The sequence below is a fragment of the Spinacia oleracea genome, chromosome 4 (genome assembly GCF_020520425.1).
Source record: "Spinacia oleracea cultivar Varoflay chromosome 4, BTI_SOV_V1, whole genome shotgun sequence".
Lineage (NCBI taxonomy): Eukaryota > Viridiplantae > Streptophyta > Magnoliopsida > Caryophyllales > Amaranthaceae > Spinacia > Spinacia oleracea.
In genome coordinates, this window is record NC_079490.1 from 29,995,267 (window position 1) to 30,006,945 (window position 11,679).

The following is an 11,679-nucleotide window of genomic DNA, read 5'->3' on the forward strand; positions in this document are numbered from 1 at the left end:
GTTAACGCATGTCCCTTCAATTATTTATGCTGAGCTAGTAAGGATATCCTGCCTCTGGAGTTATCGAAGAGCGAGTACTCCTCTCGGTAGTTACAGTCCCCCGAACCCTCAATCTCTACCTTGCGGGTGTATGTTGAGAGATCCCCACACCAGGGATCACAAGGGATCCTACCGCCGTCGTGGTCAAACATAATTGCACTCCCTTTATATCACGATAACCGGGTTTTGTCAGTTTTTCTCATTGTCGTTAAAAACTGAATGGCGACTCCTATATTACTAGTCAATTGGGTGTAAACTCACAGGAAATCCAATTACACTTGATTTGACAAAAAGAAACGTCACACCCACGAGGGACAAGGTCACGCATTAGCCTCGTGTTTTTTCGACCCTCATATATATCTTGGACTCTAGACCACTCCAAGGACTCGGAGTTGGTATCATTCGTGAGACAGTTGGAGTCTTCTATTCGTGCAGCTGCTTTACATCTAGAAGACCTCGATTGTTCTGTGATAGAAGTAGTTTCCATTTTGTTTTATATGTCTGCTGATTTGGCGATTTCAGCTGGATGTTTGAATTGAAAATAACCCTCTTGTTTGTCCTATTTGCAGGTTTCATTGCTTTCTTTTTCGCTTGGGCTTCCAGCGTACTATGTACTTGCTTCCTCTGAGTATTCATCCAACTTATCACGTTATGACGGTGTTTGGTGAGCTTCCTACCACAATTGCCATTCACGGTTGGCTAAGGAAAATGGTTTCTGAAAAATCTTCTATGTCAATTGCATTTTTCGTTTTATTGAATTCTGGGTTTATAGAATCTGGGTACGAATTGCATATTGTGATCCAGTTTCAGCTCAATTAGCTCGTGATTTAGTATCTGGTATGTTAATTGTAGTTGCACCTACGATTTTAATGCTTTCTGGGTTTAGGGTTAAGATTGGGTTGTCTTGTGTGATCGAATGTCAACTTAGCACCGTTCATGATTTAGTATGTAGTATGTGGTGGTTGAAATATGCTATGTCAATTGCACCTTCGATTTTGTTGAATTATGGGTTTAGTGATATCTGGGCTTAGGGTTTAGATTGAGGTTGGTCTTGTTTAGCCTTTCCTTCAAAATTATCGATCTAAGTGTGGGTGCTTAGTATATTGTAGGAGTACGTGTTTGGGTGATATATCGATGTTCGTTAGTTTGATCCCTCATAGTGTTTGGGTGTAGGCAACTGATTTCATCTCCCTCGAATCGTTTCTTGCTTGTCGGACTAACATCTGCTTGATACATCGAGTCTTTCTTTCACGGTGGCGGTGTTGTGATATCTTCTCTTGTATCAGTAAATTGTGACTACCATTGGTTCATTCTTACGCATTGGTTATTCCCTCAATTTCAAACATTAATATGGCTTGGGTTTGTGGTGTCCTATTCTGTATAAAATATAGATGTAGAACAGTGATCACCCCAGGCATTCAAGTTATCCTTTAGCCTTCATTTCTTTTAGTTTTGAAATATTTAGTTTCTCCCTTCATTTCATCAATTCTAGGGTTTCGAATTTTATGATACTGCTATTTTGGTTGCAATTGACGAATTTTGTATACTAGGGTTTTTATTTGCTAAATTGGTCGAATTATTTGAGGGGTTAATTGTTAATTTTATCCCGTTTGGTGGTGCCTTGCCACGTTCATATAGACAAGCTTTCCTTCAATATCTATTTTCCCTCTTCTCTTAACTACAATTCCACCTGATTTGCTACTCTAGGTCGCTCGAATGTTAGGAAATCTTCTCTTCTTAATACTTTGTAGTCTAGTTGGGAAGAAAGAGGGTCGGGTTTTTTTCTTTGCTTGTTTTCACTCTTGCCCACCGCCTGTTTGTTTAAATTCCTCAATGAGAGACATTTTTTGTTGAAAAGAAAAAAGTTTAATGAACGTTATGTAGAAGACAATCATTGTTGATAATGTCAAGTTGAGCATAGCTTCTTGTTGAAAAAATGGGTTTGGATGGTAACTGTGGAATGTGGATTGAATTCATGTTCCTGTTTCATTCTTGGCTACAGAAGAGTGCAGTATACTAATAGCAATTGGTAACAAAAAAATGTGATTGATGCGCAGGGAAAGCATACACTATGGTTGATAACGGAGTGTCATCAGGTAGCAATAAGCACCTTCGTGCTGCTAAGCATGAGCATGTTGTTTCTAATCGTCAACATTTTATGACTACTCTTGAGAACCTTCATGTTGCTAAGTCCACTAAGTTCATGTAACCTGTCTTTCTAACTTTGTATCATGTATTTGCATCTGACAACCTTATACTATCTTCCAATCAACCTTATTATTACTGGATTCCCATTATAGGAGGCCGAGATCTTGACCGGCCTGCACAAGCTTTTTGTCGAGGTTACTTATCGGGATGGTATTGACAAGGTGCATTTTAATCATCTAATTACACTCCTTCCTTCCCCATGTTACTGTCCTGATTACCTTCTAGCTTAGCTCATGTGCTTTAGTAGCTAAACTATGTATGTGTGATTATGTGAAAACATTTGTTGATTTCGATGTTGCTTCTGAGCTCCTGAGTAGTTGAACACACGCAAGGCTATCCAACTGAAGCTCCAGGTGGGTAATTTGGAGATCCCAGGCGAACAGGTTCAAAACTCAAACAGAAAGGTGATCAAGGTAAAGGATATCTACTTGTTTGTTCGTGCAATAACTGGTCTTTTTAGTTTTTTTTTTTTTGCACTAATAGTAGCTTGATGATGGGTATATCTTTTCAGGTTCTCTATGGGGATGATCTGGAAACTGGAGTTTTCGGTAGAGGCTTTTCGAAATTCTATGATCAAGGTTGTTCGACCTCTGACGAGGATTATGTGAAATCGGGAGGGAACTTGGACAATTTACCTAGGCTTGCTTGTTTCGTTCTTTGGACAACAGTAAAAATTTATTTGCAAAAGTGTTGAAGCATCACGCACTTACTCCTCTATATATACATGTGCATTGTATTGAAGCATCTATTACTAAGGCTTTACTTCCACAATCAAAAGCTAACAGAAAATCTCTTGGTCTGTCGGATTCTTCTTCATTCTTCCTGTATGTTCTGCTGTTTGTCTGTTTCTACTATAAATCTGTGACTTATTTGTATATATTCTTATCATGTTTTCTAGCACATTTAATGCTCTTCATATTTATTTTACACCAATATCTGCTAATTGAATTTTGGTTATAAAGTGTTTGTTATAAATCGGTCAGCATCTTAGTGTAGATTCTTATATTGTTTGCTAGCACATTTAATGCTCTGCCTATTTAATCCAAGCCAAAAATCTACTACTTTCTTTTGGTATAAATTGTCCAACCTTGGTAGTTTTTTTAAAAATTCAGTCATATTTCAGAATGACATGATTCTTCTTTTTAAACCACGATTTTTGTTTATGCTTCCCTTCACTGATATTTTGCATCTGACTTTGTGAAGGTACAAAGTGAAGGTTAAAGTCAAGGTTAAAGTCATAGAAAAAAGCCGAGCTAAGGTGTCTCCGAAGAAGGGAATTATGTACCAGTCACTACTTCTCGAAGATGATAAGGTATCAGTGTTTTCATGTCATTTCCCTTTCCTAAATTTCAGTGTTTGGTTTATTGGCCTGGTATTAGCATATGGGTTATTTTTCCATTTGTGCTTAACTCAACTTGATTAATGATCAATGTTTAAATCAGTGAGAAAATAATGTTATGATTAGTGATCAATGTTTAAACCAGTGAGAAAATGATTGAAATTGGAATTTCGTGTTTAATTACTATAAAGCTAGCTGAATGAACACTCTAAGTTGATTGCCTTATGCAGGAAGGTTATGTAAGTAGCTTCCAAATTTCTGAGATAGCTTTCATATTTTATAACTATGGTTTCTGAGATACTAAAACTTAAACATTTTGATTATTAAGTTTTTATATCGGGATCGTTAGAAAATTTACTACGTATGAAATCTGGGAGGAATGTTGATGATTACCTCACAAGTGTTACAGATCTTAGAGGTACTTTTCTTTTTAGTAACATTTGAAACTCACAATATTTACTTCATTCAGATTTAGTTGTCACATTATTAGTTCAGGTTACTTTGTCAATGCGAAAGATACTTCTGGAAGGAGGGAGTATGTTGTCTTGTTACTAGAAAGCAAGCTTAATAATTATACCAAAGAAACTAAACTTTTGACCATAAATGAACACCTAGGTAGCATAAAGAAGCATAACAGAATTGCTACAAATTTCATAAACTCTATTTTGAGATATTATTGGTAGCAATTCGTGTCAAATTTTTAGTTCAAGTATTTATATATGGTGATTTCCAGGTTCTGGTTTATATGTAACTTGTTGATTATAAAGCCGGCTTGTCTTATTCTTTGCATATAAAACTGAGATGTTCTGAGCTTCTAAGACCGAGTATGACAACTCGCTGATATCTGTTTGTATTTAGGATCCAGTGAAAGCACCAGATAGTTGTCTATCCTCATTGTGTGATGAAAAGATATAAACTAGTTGGTTTCTTTAGAGCGTAGATGGCAAGCATGGCAATCATTGTTAACTCTTGAAGTTATTGCAACTTTATAGCATGTACTTGTAACTTTTATCCTAATTGTTATGTTTTTTGACTCTAATATTCAAGGACTGTTCTCCTTAGGGTAACAAAATGTGAGGCGCACTGTTGGGGGATCAAGTTGATGGGTACAAGGATGCGTTTGCATGTAAGGGAGAGTATGAGATAGCTAATGCGCCAATTAAGGCCCTAGATGAAAGGTGGAAAATGAGTCCGTGGATGCTGAAGCAGGGTCTGTGATGCCAAACTACCAGTGCCTAGCCTCAATTCCAAGAGCTGTAAACCATGGCGACAAGTTTGATAATTATACTTCACTTTGTCTCAAATCCCTTAGATCATGCTCAGTACACTAGCCTAAACTGCTACAAAGCTTGTTTTATTTCTGGCCAGACAATCTTTCATGCTTAGTCTCACATTTGATACCATGTTTATAACCTGCCATATTATATAATTTGTCTTTGACCTTGTATATATAGCATGTAACTACATGTAGACACCTACTTTTGTCCCAATTCCCGAAAGGGAAGGTTCGATGATGAGAACATAAATCTCCACTTGGCAACGCATCTCCTATAAAATAACGAATCTCAAATCACCCTTTCATTTTAGCCAAAGCTTCCATTTATAGAAACCTGCTAAAAAAGTAAGCTGTCGTAAAAGGTAATTGTTAAAAGTAGTAAGAATAAAAAGATAGCAACCTGTCAGAATTAGGTGTTGCACTCCAACACAAATCCTAAAAGAGATAAAAATTGTAAAAGGAATTCTATTCCTATCGCAATTCGATAAAAGAGTTAACGTATTAATTAAACTCATAACGAACCTAGAGTTCGTAAAGCGCCCAGACACATTCCGTCGTAAATTGATACGCACCAAATAACTCGGATTAAGTCTCTTAATGGACTCCGTACTCTAGAGTCCAATCTGACAAAGAATTCTGCCCCGATCCTATTTTCAACGCCCAGCCCTGGGCGCCGAAATCTTTGACGCCCAGTGTTGGGCGCCGAAAATACCTGGGACGGATTCTTTTCCTAATCCGTTTCGTATTCATATTCCTGAAAATATATCTTTCTACGCCACTTTTTCCTATAAATAGACCCCTAAAGCCGACGTGAAAAGAACAACACAACACACAATTCATAATCTGAGTATTGACTCCAACCCTGAGCCTAAGCCTCACGCTGCGAAATTGATCCCGTGTTCTATCGCAATCGACCCAAAAGTCGAACAGAACGTATCCTGTCCCCTGTAGCTGATGTATTAAGCCTAAATACTGGAACACTGCTCAGAAACCCGAGATTCGTTAAATAAAAGGAGAAATAGCAAAGCCAAGTGGTTAGTATTCTGAGAACCGTGACGCACCTCTCAAGGGTGCGCCGTAATGTGTCCCTTCGCATGATTTAATCGCTTTCATCACCCTTTTATAAAATTGTCAAACTATTAACTTGATTGATCTATCACGCCTAATAAGATAATACCTTGGACAATTGAACTATCATGCTAGGTACCTTAAATCAATCTAAATAAGATAATCACAATCGATTTAGTATTATGTGTTGCATATTGCTAAAATCAATTCAGAATAGTTTAATAGTTTAAGCGCATGTCCCTTCAATTATTTATGCTGAGCTAGTAAGGATAACCTGCCTCTGGAGTTATCGATGAGCACTCCTCTCGGTAGTTACAGTCCCCCGAACTCTCAATCTTTGCCCTGCGGGTGTACGTTGAGCGATCCCCACACCAGGGATCACAAGGGAACCTATGGCCGTCGTGGTCAAACATAATTGCACTCCCTTTATATCACGATAACCGGGTTTTGTCAGTTTTTCTCATTGTCGTTAAAAACTGAATGGCGACTCCTATGTTACTAGTCGATTGGGTGTAAACTCACAGGAAATCTAACTACACTTGATCTGACGACGTCACGCCCACGAGGGACGAGGTCATGCATTAGCCTCGTGCTTTTTCGACCCCCTCACAGTGGCGACTCTGCTGGGGAACGTTAATGAAATACTCGTGCTCGTAGGTAATCAAAATAGCCGAAGGGTGAAACGATCCTACTCCGCGTTTATTTCCTTATCAAGTTGGGACGACCTGAAAATCAGCATATTAATGTGAACGGACAGAATTGCATAATGAATCTCGGCTCCCTTGGCACGTTTCATCTCGGGAGTTGGGACTAAGGATACCCATCGCCAACTGGGGGGTGCATACGCTTTGAATGTTGTCCACTCGGCACTTTTCGCTAGTAGTACACCCGTCCCAAACCCAATCGCTCGCCCACTAAGGTCCCTCTCATTGGTGCATGCCCCCTTGGCTTACATCGTGATTGGCCTATTGGGACGAAATTCGTCTGTTGAATGCACTACCTCGACCGGGGCATGTGTTGGATCTACGATAGAAGCGGTACCAAGCCGGCGCAAATATTACCCATAGAAGCCTATCATAAACTACGTGACATGTTATTTTTGCTTCATGTTGTAATGTTAGTTATGTGTAGCGAATTACGTGATTGTGTTGTGATTGTGTGTGACGAATAACGCTAGAAAACCAACGACCCTAAAAATTGCCCAAACATTCATAAACACAAATTGGCCAAAGAGTTATACCTAAATACGTGTCCGGCAGTCCCGGGCGATCGCCACAAAAATAAGCGACGCCCAGGACGGCCTGTAACGGATCCCACGACGTTGCATAACGCGCAAAGGACGTTATTGGGCAAGCACACAAAATTAAGTCGTATGTACGAAAAAAATAGACGAACCGAATACGAGTACCAGTCAGGGACGCATTTTTAGCGCCCCTGGCTGGGCGCCAATTATTTCAACGCCCCTGCTGGGCGCTGAAGTTGCTGCTTGGCCTTTTGGCCAGGCACAGCAGCCTCGGTGCCCGCGCATAAAGTATACGTAGCAATAAAAAATTCGTAACAAATCTGCTACGAGGACGTATGAAAAAGGCACTCGATTCTAAGAACGACTTATAAAATAAACAACTCCTCGTGTCGACAATGTTCGGCACCAAAACCGAACATGCTAATTAAAATGACCTTGAATGTCACATGGGCAAAGTATTCAAAAAATGATGTTCGAATAAAGTTTTCAAGGAAAAATAACGTTCGAATAAAAAATAAATAAATCTGAGTCTAGACTAGGCTATGCCAAAGTACAATCTAAATCCTAAGTCTTAGTTGTCTTATACATAGAATCGGTCCTAATGCTTGGTGTCGTTCTGTAAGTTAAAAGGTTAAACCATATTGAGTCTCCCTTCCTAACATTTAAAAAGAAATCATAAGCACCCATATTTAGTTGTCATCCCTTGCTAAGAATCTACGGCCTCAATGCTCTCTCTCACCAATAAAAAGAATATTTGCAAAATGGAAACAGTCACATTCTGAAAGTCATTCCTCCATAGTCGCACAACCCCCAAAGTGAACCGAAGGTGTCAATACCATTGGCAAAAAAATTAATGGCCTCAAGGCTTATGATCACATTGGGTCACGACTATCATAGTCCTCTCGAGCCACTCGCTCCTTGAAGTACTCCTAAGTACGGACTAAAAGATTTTCCATGAATGCAACATGACGAACCATGAAAATACCCAAGTCGGCATGCCATAAGGCTACCATTGGGGCAAAGCAATACACACCAAGAGGGAAGCCGCACTAATGATTCTAGTCTTGCAAAAATGAAAATTCGATCTCCCCAACTAACTACCTTGCCAACATTAAGCAAAATGGCGCATGACAAATGAACACCCAAGGGTTAAAATCTAAAGTGTCAACCAACGAAAGTTATGGTCCAATTAGCCTAAGTCTGAAAGTCGCTTGGTCAAGTATTATAGGCTTACGCCACGTCATTATTTTGAGTCTAGGCCACCTCCTTGTATTCGTACACGAGTTATAATCAGAAAAATTAATGAAAGTTCGAGTCTAAATCACAACTTCCAATTAAATCCCGGAAACTGGAATCTGAAAAGAAGCAAAAAAGTTATTTTCGATGTAACTCTTTCGTTAAATTTCAATAAAGTAAAAGAAATATTTTGAATCTACGCTATTTGCACATTTTAAGAAACGACTAAAAACGCTTGCAAAGTAAGATAATTTAAAGGTCCACCCTAGGCCTACTAAAATTAAAGGTCCACTATAGGCCTACCAAACGAGGTTCACTGAGTCTCGCCTCGTGACTCAAAGACCACAACTATCTACCTTTTAGCCCAAATAAAAAGGGGGGAAATCCCAAGCAAAAAAGAAAAAAGAGAAAGAGAAAAGGGAAAACGAAAAGAGCGAGCCATGAAATATTTAGCCCGTACCTCCCAAAGTGCGAAATTTACCCAAGTAAACGAAGGAAAAGAATTGAGTCAACCAACCCAAATCATACCACAAAAACTACATAAAGTTCTACGATCTTCTACCCTTCCCAATCCTCTTGCTTGACTAATATCTATACAAATTATCCTATCTCATTCAACCCATCTTTCAAGCCGTCTTGAGTCACGAATTAAAAAAAAAGACAAATGAAAAGTACATTCTACGCTTAACGTAAAAAAAATATATAAATAGTAAAAAAGAAACTTTGCAAAGCACCTTTAAAGTTCGTCTAAAAAATAAAAAGAGCATTTAGCGCACAAAAAAGATTCGCAAATATTTGGCACAAAACGAAAAGAAGCAACGAGCCAAGAAATCTCCCCAAGAATCACTTTCAACGCCCAGAGCTGGGCGCCGGAATCTTTAACGCCCCAGCCTGGGCGCCGATTCTCTCTGCTTGCCAAACTTCTCCCAGAAGTGCTCGTCATTTTATCCGCACATACACGGAAAAATAACGAACACTTGGGGGGGGAGGGGGGGTACAACACGTATTCAGATATACGTACCAAAAAACACATGAAAAGATTCTTGTGCAAATACATGTACTTAAAAAATAAAACAAATTTCTTGGCTTACGGCAAAGCAGCTTAAAATAATAATAAACTTCACTTATTTCACCCTATTTCAAACATTACGATTCCACTCGAACGTACTTGTTTAAAATCGGCATTCTAAGAAACCCTTTCTGACTAAGAACTACGTAAGACCTGATTCCAAATTAAATCTATTTAAGGCGGATACGTAGGCAATCCATGATTTGGTCCAACCAATTTGCAAAAATGTTAAAGCCTATAGAATAACAAGAATAAAAAATAGAGTCCCTTATTGAAATTTAATTACTTGCAACCCGAGTCGAAAGAAAAATTTAAGTCAAAGGAAGAATCCAAGTCATCAAGATGCCAAAATGAGCACACATCGAAAAATAATAAGGGCACGTAGCCTTGCTAGAAGGAGCACTCATACTGCTAGGCATTTAGCCAATACTAAAAAGATCGCTTTGCCTCAATTGAACGGGGGCTAGCGCGAGCGTCCATGACCTCTAAAGTACTCGACTTGACCCTCCCTAAAGCAAAGTAACTCACTTAAAGACCTTCTTTCACCACTAGACACAGTCATAACCGCCAACAAGTAGTAAAGGCAGGAAGCTTGCAATAAAGAGGATTGTTCTACGGCATCGCCCCATCGTTCCTTCGAACTCAGGGCACCCGTTCATGGTAATTCGAATGGTTGCGAATCCCCTTTGAAAAAAATCAGACATTGTCAATAGGACTTGGCACTTAACCAAGGCTCACCCTACTCAGACATATGACACGGGCATCTAAAATCGAAATCTGAAAGCATCATTAATGAGAAGACATAATAGCAACTGGGGGCTAAAAATTGAAATGAAAGAGCTAGGGAAAGAACTAAGTATACCTTGACCTTTTTTTACAGACATACACCAAGTAAATCTAAGTCAATTTGAAAGCGGTTTATATTCCCGCAATTTTGGAAAAGATGGCCCTAAAATCCTAAAGCATGTGCCACACGGGCACAAGTAATATCTTGACGCCTGCACCCTGGCTTCCAGCAAATCCTTAGACAGCATTCCAAAAATATGATTATGAGTAAAGAAAGGCACCTAGCTTTTGGTCAAGGCACACTTCAACATGTGACTACCTTGACCATGGCAATGTCGCACAATACGACATTTACAAGAGAAGTAGCAAATCACTACTCGAACGTACCTCGCACTAAACGAGTCTGGTTCAAACTATTCATGATCCTTGTCACCATGAATGCATAAAAACGTGTGCCAAGCATTATAGCACCAAGCCAATCCCGTAGCTACAATTGGGGGCTTGAGAAAAACACTCTAAAAAAGCTCGAAATGACGATTTTATCGCAAATTCTCGACGCTAATGCTATACACACGTCATAGGGGCACAATCCTAAGGTTTGATCGTGTAAAACGAACCTTAGAATGGCTACAACCACTCCCAAATTCTAAGCGCTACTTAGAATATATAAAGTCACCCCACTAACAAGGGTAACTGAAAATCGCGAGTCACCAAAACTCCGATCAAACTACTGCACATAACGCTCGCCCTACAAGCGCCCGTTACACAGTCTTCGTCGTTCGAAAGCAAAGGCGAAAGAAAAAACAAGGATAAAAAAAAAGAAAAAATGAAACATATATGAATCCTCGCATCGAACGAAGTAATAAGTCGTGCACACCCACGCAAAAGGTGCTACACTTGTTCGAACACCTGAACGAGGCGTGATGAAGTACTCCAACGCAAAAAATAATAATGATATCCCAACACCTGGAGGAATGTTCTAAGACACGCTATTAGGCCACACAAGCCTACGTCGCACCATAAGTTCAACCATCCCACGATACAAGTCTAAAAAAAAAAAAAAGAGTAAGGCATATTGCACTAATGCGGGCACGACCAAGAGCATGTGTAAAAGAGGCAAAGACTACTTATCGCCCAAATTCAAAATGCAAGCCACACGACTTCTACATTAAAGATTAAAGGTAGCAAAACATTACCTACCACGGAAGGGATAGCTCGCACTTACACGAGCGGAACCCCAAGGCATCTTTCTCGAAAGAACCTACAAAAATCGTACGCCAAAAGGAAGCATCCCAACATGCATACTTGGGGGCACCAAGCTACGAAACGACCGTAGCAAAATAAAAAAAAATCTCAAAGCAAATGTTTGAACGATCAAAAGGGCACGATGCTTGAGCCCACTTCATGAATGGGCC

General features: G+C 39.4%; 1 long non-coding RNA gene across 13 annotated transcripts; it reads left to right on the forward strand.

Annotated features, from left to right (window-relative positions):
* Window positions 1–365: 365 nt before the first annotated feature.
* LOC110778169 (uncharacterized) lies at window positions 366–5,145 on the forward strand. Of its 13 annotated transcripts, none has more exons than XR_008919045.1 (5): window positions 367–515; window positions 609–703; window positions 2,097–2,660; window positions 2,759–3,559; window positions 4,649–5,145. It is a non-coding gene; the product is annotated as an uncharacterized lncRNA (long non-coding RNA). The 13 variants fall into 13 exon arrangements; XR_008919047.1 differs by lacking the exon at window positions 367–515 and having other exon boundaries at window positions 522–2,244; window positions 2,340–2,408; window positions 2,565–2,660; XR_008919051.1 differs by lacking the exon at window positions 367–515 and having other exon boundaries at window positions 522–876; window positions 2,097–2,135; window positions 2,340–2,660.
* Window positions 5,146–11,679: the final 6,534 nt, after the last annotated feature.